Genomic DNA, 23,678 nt, shown 5'->3' with positions numbered 1-23,678 from the left:
GGCTAGTCTTGAACTCCTGACCTCAGGTGATCAACCCATCTTGGCCCCCCAAAGTGCTGGGATTACAGGCATAAGCCATCACGCCCAGCCAAAAATAACATACTTTTTAAAAGGAGGATATCAGGAAATCTCTTTCTAGTATCCATAAGGTTGTAGAATATACTAGTTTGTGGCTTTTTACAAAAGTATGGTTCTATGAAGTTTTCACAAGGTTAATTGCACTATGCCACAGGAGATATTTCTTATTTCATTTCATAAATTGAGATTAAGATAGTGTATTAGATTTATTAAAAACTGCTCTGGACCGGGCGCGGTGGCTCAAGCCTGTAATCCCAGCACTTTGGGAGGTCGAGGCGGGCGGATCACGAGGTCAGGAGATGGAGACCATCCTGGCTAACACGGTGTGAAACTCCGCCTCTACTGAAAAAACATAAAAAATTAGCTGGGCGTGGTGGCGGGCGCCTGTAGTCCCAGACACTGGGGAGGCTGAGGCAGGAGAATGGCGTGAACCCGGGAGGCGGAGTTTGCAGTGAACCCAGACTGCGCCGCTGCACTCCAGCCTGGGCGACAGAGCGAGACTCTGTCTCAAAAATAAATAAATAAATAACTGCTTTGCTAATATGGTTAAAATTGCACGATAGAGTTATACCTAATTATTTTATATTTTGGTGTTATCGAAAATGGCCCCTTGGAATTTACATTTTCTGATATCCATCGCCAGTATAAAGAAATACTAGCCTCACCTCGCTCATTCTGCTGGATAGGCATAAAATCATCAATATAATAGGCCAATGTTATCACATGTCAGATGAATTTATGATCTAGATTCCTTCTAATCATAGTATGACATACTTGAAAGAATTAGTATAACCTGGGACAAAATTATATATGAATATTTAGGACAGTTCAAGTGAATGTAAACTCTACCTGATTTATTGATAAGAATAGAAAACAATTAGTTAATCAAACCCATAGCTATACAACTCGTACCTGAAGCCTTATCCTCTAGCATTGATACTACATACAGCGCAGCAATCATGGCTACTAATTGTTAAGCTTTAGGTAGTATACATTCTCTCTCTATTTTTTTAAAGGACCATATTGGCATTTTAAATAGACTGATGAAAGGAACCACCATCAACCTTACTTTCTTCTGTCTGTACATTAAGGATGACTCCAATTTTCTGTCTGTTAATTTGGGTCTGACTGATGCCACGCTCTGTTAACAATACTACTTAGGTGGGTGAAGACATTTGGTTGGTTCTAGGTTTTTCCCAGTTGTCTCTATCATTGTGGCCTGCTGCTTCTATCAGATAAATACCACTACCTGGCCTCTGTTATTTTGAGACCTCACCATTTCCAGGGCTATTAACAAGCTTAACTCTATGACTGCTACCTCTGCCATAATCCCTGACCTGGAGAAAAGAGCCACAGCTGAGCTTTTTAGGGACGTTGGGGCCCCATTCACCATTATATTTCTAATACACTCCTTGATATAAAGCAACTTCAAATACAATTTCAGATGTCTTCTACTGACTCCTGATAGTGCATACTAGCTACTATCTTTTCAGCTCTTTCAAGGTGAAATTTATCTCCTCCTTTCTCAGGTCCCAGCCAGACTATGCTTGGAATTAACCCTGCTTTTCAGATTCGTGTCTGAGAGAGGAGGCAATTGTTTCCTTGAAAGATGGTGATCTCTGAAGTATCTTCTCTCGTGATAAAAGTTCTAGTTCCTAATAGGGAGGATGGCTCAGGAGGCATCTGCAGAAGCAAGATCTTTGTGGAATCTAGCTAGATGTCTCCATCTCATGTCTCAGTGTCCCAGATCTTCCCAACAGAAACCTTGATCTTCCCATAATAAAGCTGCCTTGGCTGGGCATGTAAGCTTCTCTAGAACAGATACTGTAAGTAGTCAGACTGTTCCTCAGTTTGTTTGCTCTCCTATTGAAAAATATAAGGAATTTTTATAATCTACAAAAAAATAAAAAGGCCTCTAGGTCTTGTATTTAGCCTTGAACTATTTATTAAATAATTTACACCTGTTTATTGCCTTAAATTTCTTGTTATCACTTGTTACCACTCTCCAGGGTGTCAATACTACTTAGTAATGATGAGCCAGCTTGGCTGATCTCATAGGCATTGTTAATCCCATATGGCTCTCAGGTGTGAAACATTCCACTGGCAATCAGGGTGTTTTGCTGGATCACCCCTGGTGAAATCTTCAGCACTCAGGCTTTCACTTTGAGCCAGAGAGAATTTGTGTCTCACACTCTACTCAGGATGCATTCTTCCTTGCAGTACAGTGCAGTCAGAGCTGGCAGTCGGTGATCTAGTCCCTGAGCACTATTTAACTAATTGTCTTTATTGACCTCTCCTGGTTACAATTATGATCAATTCTGGTCATTTGAGAAACAGACAACCTGATGGACTATGACGTGCAGGGGAACTGTTGTGGGGAAATACTTGTGAAGAATGAAGGGAGGAGAAGCAAAGAGAGTCTTCAGACTGTGATACAGATGCCACACCAATGAGAAGAGAATGGAAAGAAAAGAGATTATGTAGAACATTTCAGACAGTAGTATGGGACAGAAATGTTGGCCAAGCTCATAGTGAGTCCCGGTGTCAATGTGGTTCACTGACAGAGTTCCACATAAGATAGCAAAAGCCTGGGTCTAGTACTGTCTCTGGAATTGGTGGTTTCTTGGTCTCACTGACTTCAAGAATGAAGCCACGGACCCTCGCGGTGAGTGTTACAGTTCTGAAAGGCGGTGTGTCCAGAGTTGGTTCCTTCTGGTGCGGTTCGTGGTCTCACTGGCTTCAGGAGTGAAGCTGCAGACCTTCACAGTGAGTGTTACAGCTCATAAAGGCAGTGTGAACCCAAAGAGTGAGCAGTAGCAAGATTTACCGCAAAGAGTGAAAGAACAAAGCTTCCACAGCGTGGAAGTTGACCCCAGCGAGTTGCCACTAGTGGCTCGGGGCAGCCTGCTTTTATTCTCTTATCTGGCCCACCCACATCCTGCTGATTGGTCCATTTTACAGAGAGCTGAGTGGTCTGTTTTGACAGGGCGCTGATTGGGCGTTTACAATCCCTGAGCTAGACACAAAGGTTCTCCAACTCCCCACTAGATTAGCTAGATACAGAGTGTGGACACAAAGGTTCTCCAAGTCCCCACCAGAGTAGCTAGATACAGAGTGTCCATTGGTGCATTCACAAACTCTGAGCTAGACACAGGGTGCTGATTGGTGTATTTACAATCCTTTAGCTAGACATAAATGTTCTCCAAGTCCCCACCAGACTCAGGAGCCCAGCTAGTTTTACCCAGTGGATTCCGCACAGGGGCTGCAGGTGGAGCTGCTTGCCAGTCCCGCGCCATGCGCCCGCACTCCTCAGCCCTTGGGTGGTCGATGGGACTGGGCGCCGTGGAGCAGGGGGCGGTGCTCGTCGGGGAGGCTCGGACCGCACAGGAGCCCAGGGAGGGGCGGGGAGACTCAGGCATTGCGGGCTGCCTGGCCCGAGCCCTGCCCCGCGGGAAGGCAGCTAAGGCCCGGCAAGAGATTGAGCACAGCAGCTGCTGGCCCAGATGCTAAGCCCCTCACTGCCTGGCGGGCGGTGCCGGCCAGCCGCTCCCAGTGCGAGGCCCGCCCAGCTCACGCCCACCCGGAACTCGCGCCGGCCCGCAAGCACCGCGCGCAGCCCCGGTTTCCGCCCGCGCCTCTCCCTCAACACCTGCCCACAAGCTGAGGGAGCCGGCTCCGGCCTTGGCCAGCCCGGAAAGGGGCTCCCACAGTGCAGCGGCAGGCTGAAGGGTTCCTCAAGTGCCGCCAAAGTGGGAGCCCAGGCAGAGGAGGCGCCGAGAGCCAGAGAGGGCTGTGAGGACTGCCAGCACGCTGTCACCTCTCAGTACCACCAATATCATGATTATTGAATGAGGTAAGCCCAGGGAGGTATGGTGTCATTGGGAATGCCGTGGTGGATATAAAGCTGTGCCAGGTAGGGCTAGTAACTCATTGGCACACTCTGTGGCATTATCTCTTTCAAACTGGATATGAGCAACATTCTAGGGCTATATGTCCAAAGATACTGGGAGTGAATGGTCCACCTGTATGTAGGCAACATCAGTCAGTTATTACTATCTCTATGTATAAATAATTCTAAACAATATCAAAAATAATCACATTTCTGCCTCACTAGCCTCTCCCAATGGTATGCTACTATTGTGTAGAATTTTTTTTTTTATTTCTACATATTTTTAATTAACTACATGCTCTGAACCACTGGGACCCAGAAATTAGGAGACAAAACCCCAGCGTATTTGGTTGCACTTCCTGAGAAAATGACCCGAACGTGTCACAAAGAAGTTGCTAATACAAAATTCTGCACAACAAAAGCATTTCAATTCCTCATGATATTTATTATAATAGGAATTTCCCTGAATTAGAACATATTCTCAGAATGTTTTCTCTCTAGTAAATGTTAAATACATATTTATAGCTTTAAAAGTTTTATTTTTTCTCTAAATGCATCCCTTTATAATTTTTTGAGTACTAGGTGTCTGCAGTATCTTCAAAAGGCACATCTGAAAATATTTTGCATTGAATAGTAGAAAACATAAATGGACATATTATATGTATTTATTAGACATGGATTTAAAAATACGAAGTGCAAAGAACAGAAAATTTATCTGAGGACACAAATAAATAACTTGACCTACAAAGAAAATTTGTATATTATTTACCTAATGCATAATTTTTTACAGATTGATGCATTTAAGAAATAGTTTAATACATACTAAGCATTTAAATTGTATATAAATCTGCTACATTAAAAGAAAAACCTCTAGCCATTCTGTGATGTTTTAAGATAATCAGACATTTTAGAGTACCATAATAACTAGAAACAAAATTATTATTTTAACAAAGCAAGATATGCAAATATTTCTCTAAATAGCTACCACAAAGCCATATTCTACTTTGGTAAAAGAGAATAATATTATTAGTAAGAAAATTAATATAATTCTACCTATTAATTTACACAGTCATTAATGTTAAAATACTGGGAAATTTTAAGAAAGATAATTCAAAATTATATCACAGGGTAGAAAGCATAAGTAAATATGTTATAGCTAAATGAACAAATACTTTATACATACAGTGAACATTTTTGCTTGTGTTAACTGCTTACTTATTCTCATAACTTAAATGAAAATATAGACATAAACTCTTTCCCTGATACCACTTATTTATAATTATTTCCTTAGAAACTAGTGGTGTTTATTTAAATTTTATCATAGGAACTAAAGTTCCCTTTTATCTGAGGTTGTTACATAAACAGAAGGTTATTATAAAATTTCAAATTCTGCCAACAGAAATAAATAAATGAATAATCAAATGAAAATAAATAGAATAATCTTGTGGTTTAAAAGCAGGTTTTCATACTTTATTTTAAACCAAAGAAAATACGCTTTTAAAATAGAAACATGAAGAAACCATATACCAAAACAATTAACAGCAACTATAATGGATTTTTCTATGGATTGTTGAAAAGCTCTGTCTCATAGTCTTCTGTTCATCACTTACGATTCATTTGAATTTGGAATCAACTGCAGAGTTCAGATAATAAATATTTTACTGGAAACAACATCCTTCTCTCTTTTGATCATTTCCAAATATATATTAAATTGATTATTTTATTTGAAAAAGAATGAGTACTAGTGTAATCCCTTGGGTCCTTCTTCATTCAAGCTCTGATCAGCTGCCCAATATACTTGGCATGTTGGCTTTAAGGGTTTCATTCTTAGAAGACCTTGATTTAGCTCATTTTATGTCTTCGAAGTAGAATTTTAAATTTATTTCTTATAATAATGATTTCTCACAATGATGTTGGATAATTGAATTATAGTTGAGAATTGATTTTGGATAAAAAAATCAATCAAAGCACATTAAATTTTAATTGAATGGGGGAAAAGGGAGAAGCAGCAGAAATGACAAACCGCAAAGAAGCTTAAAACAAAATATTCGATACAACAAATTCAAATCTTGTTTGATGAGCAATGTAAATATAGCCTACACTATTGTTATTTTATCCTTCTCTAACACAGAGGTACTTTAGGGACAATATAAAGTAAATAATGTATAACCTCTAGATGACTAGTGGTCTCAAGGGTTAATTTCAAATGGAACATAAGCTATTGGATACGTTATATATTTCTGGATAGTTCATAAATATGCTTAACTGATTTTTATTTTGATTCAAAGGCAATAAGTCTTTCAAGAATCACTGGTTTAGTGTCTAAGATCACTTTTCTTCTGCTGGAGCATGAGAATTATTCTATTTAAACTCTCTTTCAATCACTTTCATCTGTCTTTTGACTGGGTTTTGGCCAGTGGCAAATGTTCTTGATTGCTACTTAGGGAATTAGCCAACAAAGGGGACTTGAGTACTTTCCAGTGAGCAATTTCCATCAGAAACCATTACTTGTAACCTTCAACCTCACCAACTTCAACTTTCCTCCCAGAATTCTATTTTTCTTAACATTAGAGTAGTTTACATTTTAATTATGATGCCAGATGATAATATTTCTAGAATTTAGTGTGGATAAAATTTTGAGTAGGATGTGTTCATGGTTGTGTGCATGCATGTGTATATATAAATTTTGACAACCTAAAATGTAAGATATTGCTACAAAGAAAATGTGAATATTTATTTATTAAAATAAATTGATATTTGTAATCAAACACTTACTAGGCTAAACCAAAAACATATTGAGAATGCTTTCTTTTTTTTTTTTTTTTTTTTTTTGAGACAGAGTTTTGCCCTGTTGCCCAGGCTGGAGTGCAGTGGCACAATCTCTGCTCACTGCAATCTGCCTCCCAGTTCAAGCAATTCTCCTGCCTCAGGCTCCCAAATAGCTAGGATTACAGGCACATACCACCACGCAGGCTTATTTTTGTATTATTCGTAATGATGGGGTTTCACCATGTAGGCCAGTCTGGTCTCAAACTGATCCGCCCACCTCAAGTGATCCTCCCACCTCAGTGGGCTCAAGTGATCTGCCCACCTCAGCCTCTCACAAAGTGTTGGGATTACAGGTGTGAGCCACCAAGCCTGGCTGAGAATGCTCTTTCAATAAAATTTCATAAGGGCTTGTCTAAGGATAAGAGTATGATTTATTCTAGTAGTGTGATCATTTGAATAACTAATTCCTCTTAATCTTAAAATTGTAATCTTAAAATTGTAATTAATATAAATATGTAATATTGGAATAGTAATACAAGTTTGAGAGAATCTTAAAGAAATTTTGCACATCGAAATATAAAATAACTACTATATCATGGAAATACTGGGTGTCATAAAATGATTTAAAGCTAGTAACAATGATTACACTACTGCATTCACATAATTTTTAACTTTAGAGATTAAGAAAAAGGACTCTGAAGTCACATACACATTAATATAGATACTGGTTCTCTTTGAAGACATGCGGTCAATTACCCAACTTGAGTAAATTACTACCTTTGTGTAACCTAAACATTTCCAAAATTTCTAGGCCTTTGGGATTATTCTTTCCTTTAAGATCCAAGTAAAACTTTAAACCCAAATCCCATGTTACCTTTGGAAATGCAACCTACTTCATAGGATTTCTTCTGAGTCTTGTGGATGGGTAAATGAAGGGGTATTTGTGCTCTCCTTGTGGTTTTCTGTCTCTCCTTGTTTGCTGATAAATAGATGTAGCCTGTACTTTAAAAAGTGAGCACTTGGGAGCAGGTATCACATTATGGCAGAGGAGGAGCTTGCTAAAAATGTTCATCTACAATAATTTTAAGTGTATAAAAATTTGAAAGATATCAATTTCAGGGCTCTGGAAATCAATGAAAGATTCCAGCAAAATAAGAAGAATTTATTCATAGAAACAATTAAACCTTGGGTAAGAACAGCGGAGGTCCGTGAATTTATGGCCAAGAGCTGCCCCTATTCTCTCCCAACAGTTCAGTCCACACAGTAGTTTTACCAGGGCCAGACAAGCTGTGAAAACCAGACGCTTGCTGACTGAATGGGCTAATGTGATTTCAGATGGAGCTGAAACAACTCCACGCCCTGCTGCATTTTCAGTGACAGTGGTAGTTTTAGTGGAAAATGAATGGAGAAGGCCAGGTACTCAGTTGCTAGTCAGGATGGTAAAAGACTAGTAGAACAGGCAGAAATATAACACAGATCTGGACAATGAAACAGATATGGGGGCATGGAGAAACTCCTGCAAATATCTATCTGACTAAAAGGCTACATGTATGTACTAAACTTAACTGAAATATTAGAATTAACAATAATAACAGAGCTAATATTTAGAGCTAAAGTTAATGAAATAGAACATGTTTACAATGAGTTTCAATAAATATGTTATTTGCAAAGAATATTAATATTTATAAACCTAAGTGAGAACAATTAAAAAGAAAAACCCCACCAATATGATTAAAGAGAAAAAATAAACACATTACAGATCATATGAAAAAGATAAAAAGAACAGTATAAATTTTATGTTAACAAATTTAAACATCTAAGTGAAATTGCAAAATTATTTTAAAAACACTACTTAGGAAAACGGATATAAAAAGAAATAGAAAAGCCTAAAAGCTCTATGTCAATTTTAGAAATTAAATTTTTAAATAAAAACCTTTCAAGCAATGAACTCCAGGCCTGGGTAGCTTTAACATTTAATTTTACAAATACATAATGATAGGGATATAAACCAAATTGGATTGAGTCCCAAAATACAGTGTTCTGAAGACACGTTTGCATTAGTCCATTCTCCCACAGCAATGAAGACATACCTGAGATTGGGTAACTTATAAAAGAAAGAGGTTTAATTTACTCACAGTTATGCATGGCTAATGAAGCCTCAGGAAACCTACAATCATGACCAGAAGGCAAATGAGAAGTAAAGACCTTCACATGGTGGCAGGAAAGAGAAGTGCAAACAGGGGAAATGCCAGACGCTTATAAAGCCATCAGATCTTGTGAGAACTCACTCAATATCATGTGAACAGCATAAGGAAAACTACCCTGCCATGATCCAGTCACCTCCTACCAGGTCTCTTCCTCAACACCTGGGGATAAAAATTCAATATGAGATTTGGGTGGGGACACAAAGTTTAACCATATCAACGTTTTCATTATGTTACAATATATAACCAAACTTTATCATTTTTAGAATTGATTGAGTTTGCCATCTGTCATTTTATATAATACAAAGATTTTCTACTCTAGGAAAGAGTAAGAGTATTTTTTTAATCTCTTGCAGGTAGCTGTTTGAGTTTCTTTGCAGGCATAATTATTTTTGATATCTATATCATATATATGCATACTACTAGACAAAAAATTATACAACTTTTGCCAATTTTTATCAGTCCATATTTCAATATATTAGGGTATTATATTTGGACTTTCCAAATTATTTTTCTACCCTTATACCATGAACGATGCTCTCATCTAGTTTACTGGTGATGGCCAGGTACCTAGATGCAATGGTCAAGGTGGAATCTTTGTCTTCCTTGTCCTATCAGAAGCATTTGACATATTTGATCATTCCTTCTTTTTTCTTTGATATGTTTGCTATACATGGCCTCATAGCCTAATTTAAATTCTACCTCACCAGAAGTTTATTCTCTGGTTGTGCTTCAAGTCCTATTTCTTCTCGTTAATTTTTTAATGTAGGAACAGTTTTAGGGCTTCAGTCTTGGTACATTTTATTCTCTATCTTTATTCTTTGCTTTTGTAATTTCTTCAAGACTTCTGGCTTTAAATAACATCTATAGGCCAATGACTCCCAAACAGGCTCTCTTCTAACATTTAGTATGCTACAAAACTACATGTGAAGGTTCAAATATCATTTGCCTATTTTAAATTATACCATTACAAAATTAAGATATTAAAGTTTTTTCCAACTTTAAGATAATAAATTCTTAAATAAAATTTGTTGTAATGGCATAGTGTGGCATATTTAACTCCAGAAAACATGAATGGCCAAATTTGAGTTTAAACATCTTGGAATGATTTATAATAGCAATATGAGAATTTGGGGCATAGCCCCTAGCCTGTGACACACCACCATATCGCTCCACTACTGGTTTCTTCCCATGCTGAAAAAGGCTTCACATACATTTGTCTGAATACACCTCAGTGGAACTCTAAACTCCATCTGTCACCCTGAAAACAGTTATCACTTGGATGTTCTCTGAAGTTTAGACTCAGGAAAAGACCCACACACGCCTTGTAAGAATGCCTGGGACATTTAAGCAGAATATTCTGGCATGCTAAAAAAGTGAAGCAAGGTTTAAAAAGAGCTTTAGGGATTCCAGGTGACCATGAACACTTGACTGCACAAAATATATGCAATAAGGGAAATTGAATAGTCAGAGGAGCAAGACATGTCGCCCTCTAAGTCTTGAAGTTCAGGACAAAAGTCACTTTTGTAGTATCTAAGAAGATCATTGCCTCAAAATGAGATTTTCCTGGCTTGATTGGCTTGCATATGTACTTGAGTGCCCAACAGTCACCTCAAACTGAAAACTCTCCAAAGCATCTCACAACTTCTAGGATAATTAAAATCAAGTTCCCAAAAATGACCTTCAAAATTCCAAATAACCGCGGCTCCTATGACATCTCTGAATTGTATTGTTCTCTCTCCTTCTCCCAGTCATTCTATGTATACAATCCTTCTACATATTCCAAATGCACCAGGAATATTCTTGCAATAGTGTTCTTGCTCTACCTTGTTCCTTTGCCTCAATGTCACACATTCAATATTAAAGAAAAAATGTATATGACACAAAAAAGCAAGAAAACATAACCAATTTTCCTGAAATAAAGCAACTAACAAAATCCAATTCAGAAATGGCCCAGGTTAGTGTTAGAGTTATCACATAGGGTGTTTAAATTTACTATGGTCAGTATGTTAGGAAACATGTGGGCAATATGCATGAACAGGTGAGATATTTCAGCAGAAATACAATTTAAAAAATCAAATTGATAGAAATTAAAAACACACGATATTATGATACTGAATATGATAAATTGTTTCTTTGGATGTAATAGAAAATTTAACACATCTGAAAAAGATAATAGGAAAATCAGAAGACAGGTACATAAAAATTATTCAAGCCAAAATGAAACATGAAAAGAAATTGAACAAAGTTGATTTATGGCATACAAGAGCTATTGGATGATATCTAATGATAAAGCATGCATATAGTTGAAAGTTGAAAAGAATAAGAGACAGAAAAAAATGGGCAAAAATTTTATTTGAGTAAAAACAAAATAGATAATAATCTAAAATTATTGAAAGACAAAATATACATACTCAAAAAGCTCTGCGATTTCTAAGCATAATAAAACACACACGGACATCATAGTCAAAATTAAATTTAAAACTCTGAGCTGTTTCTTTTAGTTTCTCATTTGACACCAGACTAACACAATTTAGTTATTGTTTGTTTCAGAATGTGTTTATTGGTCAAGAAAGGTAAAATAAACAGGCATGTTAAAATTACATCGTTATATTGAGTTATATGCTAGGTAAATGATAAATGTAGATTACCAGAGTAATATTTGTATAGTCACTTTTCTAGTAAATTATTTTTCAATATTCATAATGCTAATGGAATCAAAATTCACAAGAAACACAAAGCTATGTCTAGAAAGATGAAAAAATTTGAACTAAATTGTGGCTCAGTTATTTGGTGAGAACTTTGGGATGTAATTTTGATAGCCTATTTTATAAATCACAATTACTTCCTGCCATACTATCAACTAAAGAAAGGAAAAATACATGCTAAAGTTACCATCAAAAATGAATCTTCATATTGAATGTATTTCAAAAGAATGTATGTCATTCATTTTTCTTTCAATATGTAGTAATTGGTAGGTGACATAACATTGACACTGAGTGCTTTCAAATTATCTACCATATTTAGATCTTCAATATTAACATGATGGGCAGTATAATATTAAATACTTTATCAAAACAAAATTAGACACCAAACTAGCAGTTTTCTAGATATGACAGTTTTAATCTTTTTAGAGTCTATTGATAATGGATGTTTAGCAATCTTGTCACAAAACGTGACATCCACAACTCCATTTTTTATATCTAGTAAAGACGTTAAGACAAGAAACACTTGTCAAAGATTAAATAATGAAGAAAATGAAATAATTAGGTCAATGTTTTAAGAATAGGCATTTTTCCCGCATTGACTTCAATGAAACTATTATGTTTAAATATAGTTATTGACAATTAAATGTTAATAATTTAAAATTGCTTATTAAATTAGATTTCAATCAATGAAACTTAGAGTAATTTTATGTAAATATTGAATATTCGAGACAAATAACTCCCTGAATATAAAATGGATATGCTTGAAATTCTAATATTAATATTATTGATTTTAAAGGTGGTTTATTTTATAATACTGTTTTAAATGTCTGAAAGGAGAGCCAAATTTGTTTAGTGCCCAAGCCATATTTGATTTAATTTTCATTTAGCCTTTTGTAAAATATTGACATTTTAGAAACCTTAGTAACTTATCAGTTACTCCTGAAGCATCCAAAAATAAATGCCTTTAAATAGAGTATCTCATTTACGAGTAAAGAGCAACTTAATTTTTTGAAAACTGTAGGTTAACTATGGTTAACTGTAATAGTCACAGACTTATTTTTAATTTGGATTTTATTTCTAAAGGTAATCTTATGGTAATGAAAGAAGGACATATAAAAAAACAACAGAAGTCTCTCATGTACGGGGCATACTTTCCAAAACCCTCAGTGGCTGCCTGAAATCCTAGATAGCCCCAAGTCCTATATGTATATAATAGGACATACACACACACACACACACACACATACACACACACACACACACACACACACACTATGTTTTTCCTATAGATAGATATCTGTAATAAATTTTAATTTAGAAATTAAGCACAGTAAGATTAAAACAATAATAATAAAAAGGAACAATTATAACAATATACTGTAATAAAAGGTATGTTAATGTGATCTCTCTCTCTCTTAAAATAACTTATTGTACAGAAATTGTTACACAATGTGGGCTTTGACCACTTGGCGATTGACAATCCAATGACCCCAACCAAGAAGTATTTAGCATGAGGATTTTATTACTTGTATCAAATAAGGAGGACACTGGGATAGTTCCCAAAGCAGTTTCTCCCCGAACAATGGTAAAAACAAGGCTTTTTTGGTCTGGTTAGCTGAGTCCTTGTATGTAGAGGTGGAGTAGAGGCAATGCAGCTGCAGTCACCCATCATTCTTCTTCATACATTATATAATATATAAATATATGTAATATATTTACATAATGATATAACAAAATATGCATTTTTTTACATTATGATAAATATATATATAAAGCAGACTGCACCAATGAATACAATTTGAAAAGATTTGACAAAAGCATTACAAGGCTCCACTCAAAATATATAGAACAGATTGTACTCCATCACCATGTAAATTTATTTTTGACTCTTTCAGTCAACTCCTCATGAGCAAGCCTTGTTTTATTTTTATTAGTCTAATTCAGTTCTGTTTAATATTCTTCTGCCTATAAATGGAATAGAATACTGTATTATTTTGTGACTGGCTACTTTTCCTTAGAATATTATTTTGAGAATGATCTGTGTTGTTGCATGTACCAAAAGTTATTTATTTATTGTTTTGTTATATTTAATAGACATGTTACAATTGGTTTATTCATTCTACTCTTAGTAGATTTGAGATTGTTTCCAGATTTTAGCTATTATGAATAAAACTACATACAAGTGTTACTGTACAAGACTTTTGTTGGCAGACATTATCATACCTCTTAAGAATATAGGAATAGAATTGCTGGGTCATGGAGTAACTATATTTTCAAATATATGAGAAATGCCAAAGAGACATTTAAAATGTTTTTTAATCCAATCAATATTGTACGAAATGTTCAGTCCTTCCTTATTCTTGCCAATATATGTGGTTATCTGTCTTTATAACTTTACATCAGAATGAATAATCTTGTTGTTTTAATTTGCATTTTCCTAATGGCTTCGGGTGCTGAGCACATTCTATTTGCTTATTGATCAATTGTAAAAACTCTTCTTGTGAAATGTCTTTTCAAATTTTTGGCCCATTTCTGTTGTCTTTTTTTTTCTTGTTCTGACTTTCTAGGAATTTATCAGTTACCTAAATTTGCTTGAAGTTGTTTAGCTTCTAAAGTTGAAAAGCTAGATACTTGATTTTAACCTTTCTTCTTTCCATTAGAAAAGCGTTTACAGTCATATATTTTTCTAATCACTGCTTCATGTCAACTCCACACATTTTGATGTATATATTTTGTTTTAATTTTTCAGTGTGAAAAAATGTATTTTAAGATTTTCTTTGTGATCCATTCTTTGACACATGTATCATTTAGAAGTGTACTGTTTAAATTGAAAACATGTAGGGATTTTTACTGATATTTTGTTGTTGATGATTGCTAATGGTATTCCCTTTTATTCAAATAAGATGAAATGTACAAATTTCAATGTTTGAAAAATTTTGAGATTTATATTAAGGGTTGGCATATGATCTATCCTACTAGGCATTTCATATGCCTTTAGTGTTTTGGGAGTGTACTATTACATAATATCAATTATACCAAGTGTGCTAATTGACTTAATCTTCTATGTTTTTAGTTAATGATTTATCTAGTTATTTTATCAATTACTAACAGAGGATTATTATATTATCCCACATGATTATGCTTTTGTATATATTTCTTATAAAAATTTTGTCCATTTTTACTTCAAATATTTTTAAACTCTGTTACAGGATGTAAGTCTTCTTAATTAATTCAAATATTTTAAAACTCTGTTACAGGATGTAAGTCTTCTTAATTAATTCACCCTTCTATATTGCAAGAAATTCCTCTCTGCCTATGGTATTACTCTGACTTGTAGTCTAGTTAGTGTAGTATAAATATCACCAAACCAGACTTCTTCTAATGTGGTCGCATGGTACAATTTTTTCTACTCTTTTTATTTTGTTGTATCTGTGTCTTTATATTCAAGTGCAATTCTTTACATACCTATTTTGTCCTCTTAACCTCCCATTGAATTGGAGAGTTTAAAGTAAATATAACTTTTGACATAACATATTGATTAATCTAATATTGAATTTTTTTCTGTTTTTCTATCAGTTTTATTTTTCTGTTCCTAATTTCTAGCCTTCTTTTTAATTAAATAATTTTTAAATGATTTTTAAAATTCTGTTTTACTCCCACTATTTGCATTTTAGCTACACCTGTAGATATATATTTTTGTAGTTGGCCTAAGGATGACAGTATATATCTATAACTTAACAAAGTTCAACATAAAATTAATGATGCATTATTTCATGTAAAATGTAAAAACCTTATAACACCATAAGTTTATTTACCACCCCATCCCTTGATCTGTTCTTACTAGGTATTCAACTTCTCATACATTGTAAATTCCAAAATAAAATGCTAAATTATTTATATCAACAATCATTGTATTTAAAAAGACAGAAGATGAAATATTTTATCTGTACTTACATATTTCCCATTTACAATGCTTTTAATTTCCATCTGAAGTTACTGCCTATTGACCTGAAGAACTGTCTTTAGTATTTCTGGTAGTATGGCTGCCCTTGCACAAATACAAATACACACACGCAAAAAAAAAAAAAAAAAAAAAAAAAGTTTTTCATTTATATATACGTATATTTCACAAATATGCACATGTATGTATGTATATATGTGTATTGGTATGTATATAGGTATGTATACATATATAATTTTTTTCTTTCATTTATCTTAAAATATTTTTACTCCATTTTCTTTCTGTAGGATATTTTGAATGAATGTATCATTTGGGATTGATAGTTTCTCTCCCCCTCTTCAACACTGAACGATCCATTGCCTTTTGGCCTATGTTGTTTTTGATGAGAAGACAGTCATTATTTGTATCATACTTTCTCAGTAGTTTCTTTGTTATAATTTCCTCTTCTGATCACAAAAGTTGTCTTAAGATCTTCGATGTTCAGCAGTTAGACTATGATAAGCCTTGGTGTGTGTTTTTAAAAAAATATGTTTATCCTGCTTGAGGTTCACTGAGTTTCTTGGTTGTGCAGTTTAATACCTTTCACTAAATTTAAAACATTTGTGGCTATTAGTTTTTGCTTTAAACCTATTTTTAGAGCTATTTTAAGTTCACAGCAAAATTGTGAGTAAGGTATAAATTTCCCATACACCCGTTCACTTACAAAGGCATAAGCTCTTATATTATCAAAATTCTCCTCCAGAGTGGTAAATTTCCTAAAATTGATGAACCTACAGTGACACATCATAGTCACACAAAATTCATAGGTTACTTTAGCGTTTACTCTTGGTGTTTTACATTCTGGGGGCTTTCACAAATATATAATGACATGTGTTCATATTCATTCATCATAGTATTATACAGAGTATTTTCCATGCCCTAAAAATCCTCTGTGATCTACCTATTGATCTCTCCTTTCCTCCAACCTCTTCAAGTCACTGATATTTTTACTGCATGCATAGTTTTGTCTTTTCAAGGATGTCATATAGTTGGAATCATACATTATATAGCCTTTTCAGATTGGCTTATATGTGTTTAAATTTCTTACATGTCTTTTCAGGCTTTCTAACACATTTCTTTTGGACACTGCATTCCATTGTCTGAGGTACCAGTCTGCTAATCAATTCACCTACTGAAGGACATCTTGGGCACATCCAAGTTTTGGCAATTATAAATCAAACTACTATAAATACTTATGTGCAGGATTTTGTGTGAACATAGTTAATTTTCAGCTCCTTTGGGTAAATACCAAAGGGTAAAATTGCTGAATCATATACTCATATAATCATGGTAAAAGTATATGTTAAATTTTGTAAGAAACTACCAAACTGTTTTCCAAAGTGGATGTATCATTTGTTACTCTTACCACCAATGAATAAGAGTTCCCATTGCTCTGTATCCTCGTCAGCATTTGCTACTGTCAGTATTTGGGATTTAGACCATTCTAATAGGTCTTTGGTGGTATCTTGTTTTAATTTTCATATTCTTCATGACGTAAGATATGGAGAATTTTTTCACATGCTTATTTGACATCTATATATCTTCTTTGATATGGGTTCCATTAATATCTTTGGCATATTAACTTTTTTTCTTGCTGAGATTTAAGTGTTCTTCATATATTTTGGTAGCAGTTTTCTCAGATGTGTCTTTTGAAAATATTTTCTCCCAGTCTGTGGCTTGTCTTCTCTTTCTCTTGACATTGCCTTTCCAAATCAGAAGTTTTTAATTTTAATTAAGTCTAGTTTATCAATTATTCTTTTCTTGTATCATGATTATTAAATTTTTAAATAATAATTATTCTATCCTATTTTCTTCTCTTCTTCTGGAGCTCTATTAATACATATACGTTATATGTGTTAGATAACTCAATATTGTCCCATGGGTTATTGAAACTTATTCTTTTTTTGCTTTTTGTTTATCTCTGTTCTTCATATCAATAAGGTATATTGATCTGTCTTCAAGTTCAATGACCCATTCTTTTGCAAGCTCTAATCCACTATTAAACACATCCAGGGAATACCTTATTTCAAATTTTGTACTTTCCAGTTTTAGAATTTTCATTTATCTCATAGCTCAATTACTCTGCTGAAATTATCTATCTGTTAACTAATTATATTACCTTTTAAATTTATGTCATCAGTTTCATGATAGCGATTTTTAAATCCAGGCGTGATAATTTCAACTTCAGCATCTCTGTCATGGTTAAGTCTGTGTTTCCATTGATGGCTTTTGCTTCTGATTATGAGCTACATTTCCTGATTCAAAAAATGCCTGGTAACAATTTGATTTCATGGTAAACATGGATGATACATTATAAATTGCCTAGATTCTGGATTTATCTCTTTAAATAATGTTGATTTGTTTTTTCTAGCACTCAGAAAAACTACTGATGATTTTCTTGGATCCCAGGATTACTTTTATTCTTTGTTTGAGTGAGTCCATTTTAGTTTTGTCTCTACTTCTAAGACATGATCCTTACTCTAGGGTGTGGCCCTTATTTTTAAAGTATAAACCTTCTTCAGACTCAACTGAATGCTTGAAATACTTAGGAAGCTCTCTTACCCTGTCTGGCCTGAAATACAATGTGCCCTAGGATTGCATAACTAACATCTTCATTCAGCCTCTCAGCTATTTTCCTCTCCTGTAAGTCTTGTTGAATCCTGTCCTGTGTGTGTGCATAGCAAGCCTTATTCAATGATACATAAGAAAATCCCACTGAAATTTCTGGACCTCACTTCTTTTACATGGCAGACACCTTTCTGTTTTCCTGCTCACTAAATTCTAGCTATTTCAATAGCTCTGATGTTCATCTCTGCCTTTACACACCTTGTGCACAAGAACGTCTGTGCTACATCCTTATATTGCAATTGAGAAACTAATTCCAGAATTAAATGTGGATAAACTGTAAGAGTGAATTCATGGATCCATGATCCGTATTCTCAAGGATCATGCTTAATTGAGGCCTGAAAATACTTCACCAAATTTTTGGTTTTATACTGGGAGGAACAGTCTGATATGCTTTATTGCAGTATGACAGATGTGAAAACAAAGGTATATAATTTTCGGTATTATCAAGTAATTTCTATTCTATTAATTAAGTCATTTAAATATATATAATACATTTGTGTTAATTACATTGAATATTTTAATACTGCCGTCATGAACATGTATAACTATATTCTTGAATTTGTATAACAGGATAATTAAAATGGACTACTTTGTTATATTAGGTCATAGAAATTTTGAAAAATATATAATTTCCTTAAGAGTACTTCATGTCAAGCAATAGACCCTAATCAAATGCATATGATTATAGGATTATGGCTTCATGTATATTTGTGTAGTTTTACAATAAGAGTATTTTCTCAAAGGAGATCAGACTTCTATCATTAATTTTATTTATCTTGTCACTACTTTTAATTATCTGAGCTTTAGGTTAATTATTTGTAATTAGAAATAGTAAAATTTTTGCCCAAATATTCAGAAATTTGCTAAATAAATGAAACAGTGTCTTTATTAAAACGTTTGAGTGCCTTGTTATTACCGAAGTAATGTTTCCTTTATAATTTGTATCCTTAAAATGCAAACATAACTTGGATGGGTGAAAAACATTTAATTCAGAAAAAAGATCATTCAACCTACTGATGTACCATTTTTATGAGTGAATTTATTTTATTTTTTGATTGGTAAATATAATGATAAAATATTTATTTGAGTATTTCAGAATGTGCCAAGAAATCAAATAATAATGCCCAAAATCCATTGATTTTTAAGGAAAATTTCCTAGCATTAAGTAATAATTTCCAGAGGTAGCCAAGTTTAACATAAGATATAAAAGCATAATATAATCAATATAATAATATATAGAAATAAAAATACATTTATATTTTTCAAAATATCTCATGTATTGAGATTTTATGTATTATGTAGTTTTTCTTTTCTAAGGTTTTGTTTTATATTTCAAAATATCAATTTCTTTGAAATGTACTTCCTTAGTATTTTAGAACACATAGAATACATTCATATTATGTTTAATTTGATTTGTTTTGAAAATGTATCTACTCATATAATCAGAAATAAAACAAAGAGATGGAGCATTTCCATCAAACTACAAAGTTCTTTTATGTTTTTTGGCAGTCAAATCCTCACTCCCAGCCCTAGGCAACAACTGCTTTCTTTTCAGTCACAATAAATTATTTTTTAACGTTCTAGTCTTTTTTGCTTGCTTTCATTGCTCAGTATACTTTTTTTACAGTCTTCCATGTTTTTGTATACATAAGAAGTCATTGTTATGTAGATGACTAATATTGCATTAAGTAAATAAGCCACAATTTATTCATTCAATTTACTCTTTTTTGTGTGTGATCTCATCCAAATTTATGGCTTAAAACAACATTTATAAATCCCCAAACTAGTTCCCCAAATCCAGATTTCTAGATCTCACTACCTATTTTGAAATCCTACTTGGGCATCTAACAGATATTTCAAACTTTGTGTTTTGAAAATTTGACTCATATACCCTTTCCCTTTCTCCGTTCACAACTATCTCAGTTACTGTCAACTGTATTCTTGCTATTAACCAATTACAAATGTTGTCTTCATCCTTGACTCCCTCATACAATCCATCAGGAAGTTTGGCTCTACTGATAAAGGGTAGTCAGTTTCTCAACATTAATCATCATGTATGCATTACCATCCTGCTCTTTGCTTCTTATCTCTTTCCCAGATTACTGTAATAGTCCCCAAATGAGTTGGTACATTCCTGTCTTAGCACCTCTCCTACTGAAATGTTCAACATAACACTTACAGTGATCCTTTAAAAACTAAGTCCATCCATGTCCTGCTAAAACCAAAATCTTCCAAAGGCTTTTCATTTCACTGTGAGTACAAGTCAAGTCCTCACAGTGGCCTACAAGGTCATATATGATCTGGAAGTTTACCACCATTTACCCCTGTCATTACTGTTTTGGTCTCACGTCTTTCATTTTCTCTTTATTCTAACCAAATTGACCTAAAAACTATTTCCAGAATATGTTACATGCACTCCCATCTAAGTTCCTTTATGCAATCTGGCCTCTGCCTGAAATGCTCTTCTTCCAGAGAGGTACATGACTACCTCTTTTGCTCAAATATTAGCTTCTTAGTATGGTCTACTCTGACAAACAGCAACTCGCTTGAAGATCTCTCATTCCCTTTTGTAGTGCTCTAATTTTTCTCATTGCAATTATCATCCTCTAATATAGTGCAAACTTTATTATTAATGAATTTTATTATTGAACACTAGAATAAAAGCACCGTGAAGGCAAAACTCTTTGTCAGTTTGGATTCCTGGTGTATTCTAGATGCTTATGTTAGTGTCTGGCACATAATAAATATTCAACAAATAAAATTTAAATTGATCAGAAGAATAAATGCATGAGTTGTTGATATACAGCTATTTAACAATGTTTATTACTCATCTAAATACATCTGAAAATTACATTTATATTTTTATTTTATATGATTTATGTTTCGCATTTAATAAATATTGTTTAGAAAAAATATTTAAGTTCTAATAACAATTATAGTTCCTATGGAAATCCTCTTTCAAGTGAAAAGATAAATTGATACAACTTAAAAATAGTTTAACAATAATAGTTAACGTGACTGAAATATGTATTATGTATCAGACTCTTTTTAAGCCCTTTAACAGATATTTATATTTAAGGAAACCTATTTTTAGTTCATACAATAACTGTATTTTTGTACATTAAACTTAACATTATATCGTTGAAGTACTTGAGCTTCAATTCTCTTAATATCAGGATTCAAACACACATCTGCCTAGTAATGAAGTTCATTGTTGTTTATAATTCATGAATTATAAAAGAATAAATGTGAAAGAAAACAAAAGCAGTAAGCATGTCATATTTTGCATGTTTACTTAACTCACATGCATGTTTACTTAAAATATTATCTGCTGTTTAAATAAATGTAAATGTTTCTAATAAAGCATTAAGTTGTTTCTATGGTAGGTATTTTATACATGCAAAAATGTATTTGCTGTTTTTATTTTTGTGCATAATGTATACATCGTAATTTAGTAAAATTGGTTGTAATGACAATAAACTGACACACAATTCATAAGATTAATGATTTATAATAAAATATATACATTAATACTTGATCAGCCTTGTGGATAGCAGTAAATATACATTAGTTTGTGAGCATAGCTTATGGTAAAATCTAGCCTACATTGCAGATACAATAATATGCTAGCTATTATAAATAATTCTCAATCACTCTTTCTGTAGTATTCTTTACTCAATCCACAGCTAAAATGCTAGTTTATCAAAACTCGAGTGACAGCAAGAAAGCAGTAGTCAGTCAGGGACTATAACCTTCCTTTCAGGGAAAACTCTGCTATATCTTTTGAAACTTACCACAATTATTATTTCCTCTTTGAAATCTTTCCTGGAGACCCAAATAGTCATGCAATGAGATAACAATCCATGTTTTGCCACATTTATTTATTATAGAACTTACTGTATTACATTGTTTAAAACAAGTCTGCATGTCTTATATCCTCCCAGACAGAAACAAAACAGCAAATCAATTATTAATGTATGGCTACTCTTTTGCATCCTCAGGAGCAAGTGCAGAATCTTATGGAGAATTGTTGAAATTAAAAAATGTTTCAGAACAAATGACTAACTGTGAAAGAGGACTGGATATCACTTTCATGCACAACACATTTTAAGAATTCTGTGTTTATTGGTGGTAAAAGGATAAAGTAAATTCTGCAAATTGGAAATTTTATAAGCCCTTATGTCATGAGCAAAAACAGAAACATCTGGCAACACCTAGGTTGGAGTCAAAGAAAGATAAGAATCAGGAATTTTTGGTGGATTTCAGCAAATGGAACATATTGTATTAGGTAAAACAAATTGTCTCTTGGCTTTTAGTGTCTAATCTTATAATATTTGATATTTGAGAGATCATTTATCCAGCAAATTTTAAAAAATCATTCTAAACAATCTCCTAAATTGAAACCCAGTATTTATCACAATCCCACGATCCTACAAAGCTATTCCAGTTTAAAACAAATGAGAAAATTGGAACACAAGTTGCCTAATATCTAAAATCTCACTTTGTCTTGAAGGAAGCTTAGCATCCTAAGAAAGGAGATTAAAAATCACTGAACATCCAAAATCCTACTATTAAAGATTATATCTGTGAAATTAAGACACCAATAGTTTTACTGATTTATTCCAATTATAGTTATTTAGGGTAAGAGCTGATACATATAAAAATAACTTCAGATTCTAAGCTCTAGTCATTATTATTTGAGAATGAAATATGGGCCTTGTTCCAAAATAGAATGCTTCATATTCTAGCTTATTACATATTCATTCTATGGAATTAGAAATAGATTTAGCAATAGAAACTATTCAAATGAAAACATAGAAAAGATAATTAAAAACAATCATCAGAGCATCAGTGAGTTACAGGACATTTTATAGAGGATTGATATGGTGGTAAAAAAAGAGGAAATGGGAGAAGTGTTACATAAAAATATTTCAATAGATAATATCTAAACTTTTCAAATTTAATGACATTATAAACTCAGAGATCCAAGATGTCCAACTAACCCCTAAGATAAGAAATGTGAAGGAAACTAAACTAATCCAAGGCATATCATAACCAAATTGCTGAAGACCAGTGATGAAAAGAAAATCTTGAGCGCAGCCAGGTTTGGGTAGGTAGATAGGCAGTACATTTTACAAAGGAACAAAGAAAAGGAAGATGGCCGATTCCAGTCAGAAACAATGAACACAAGAAGATAGTGGAGCAACAAAACAAAACAAAAAACACAGCAACATAAAAGGTATTCTTCATTAAAATTATCTTTCAAAAATGAGAAAAATGTAGATTTTTTTCAGACATACAAAAATCAAAACATAAGTTATTACCACCAAACACATACTACATGAAATGTTAAATGAAGTTCTTTAGACAGAAGAAAAATGATTCCAGATGGACATAAAACT

General features: G+C 33.5%; 1 long non-coding RNA gene across 2 annotated transcripts in view; it reads left to right on the top strand.

Moving 5' to 3' along the window:
* The first annotated feature begins 3,809 nt into the window (after nucleotides 1–3,809).
* The window catches only part of LOC134757061 (uncharacterized), a 450,478-nt gene continuing 430,609 nt past the window's right edge, over nucleotides 3,810–23,678 (top strand). For both annotated transcript variants that reach the window (XR_010130671.1, XR_010130672.1), the window contains exon 1: nucleotides 3,810–3,931. This is a non-coding gene — a long non-coding RNA (uncharacterized lncRNA). The remainder of the gene's footprint in view (nucleotides 3,932–23,678) is intronic.

This window comes from Gorilla gorilla, chromosome 14, assembly GCF_029281585.2.
Source record: "Gorilla gorilla gorilla isolate KB3781 chromosome 14, NHGRI_mGorGor1-v2.1_pri, whole genome shotgun sequence".
Classification (NCBI taxonomy): Eukaryota; Metazoa; Chordata; class Mammalia; order Primates; family Hominidae; genus Gorilla; species Gorilla gorilla.
The sequence above is the reverse complement of the archived record's forward strand: the minus strand, read 5'-3'. Positions and strand labels throughout refer to the sequence as shown.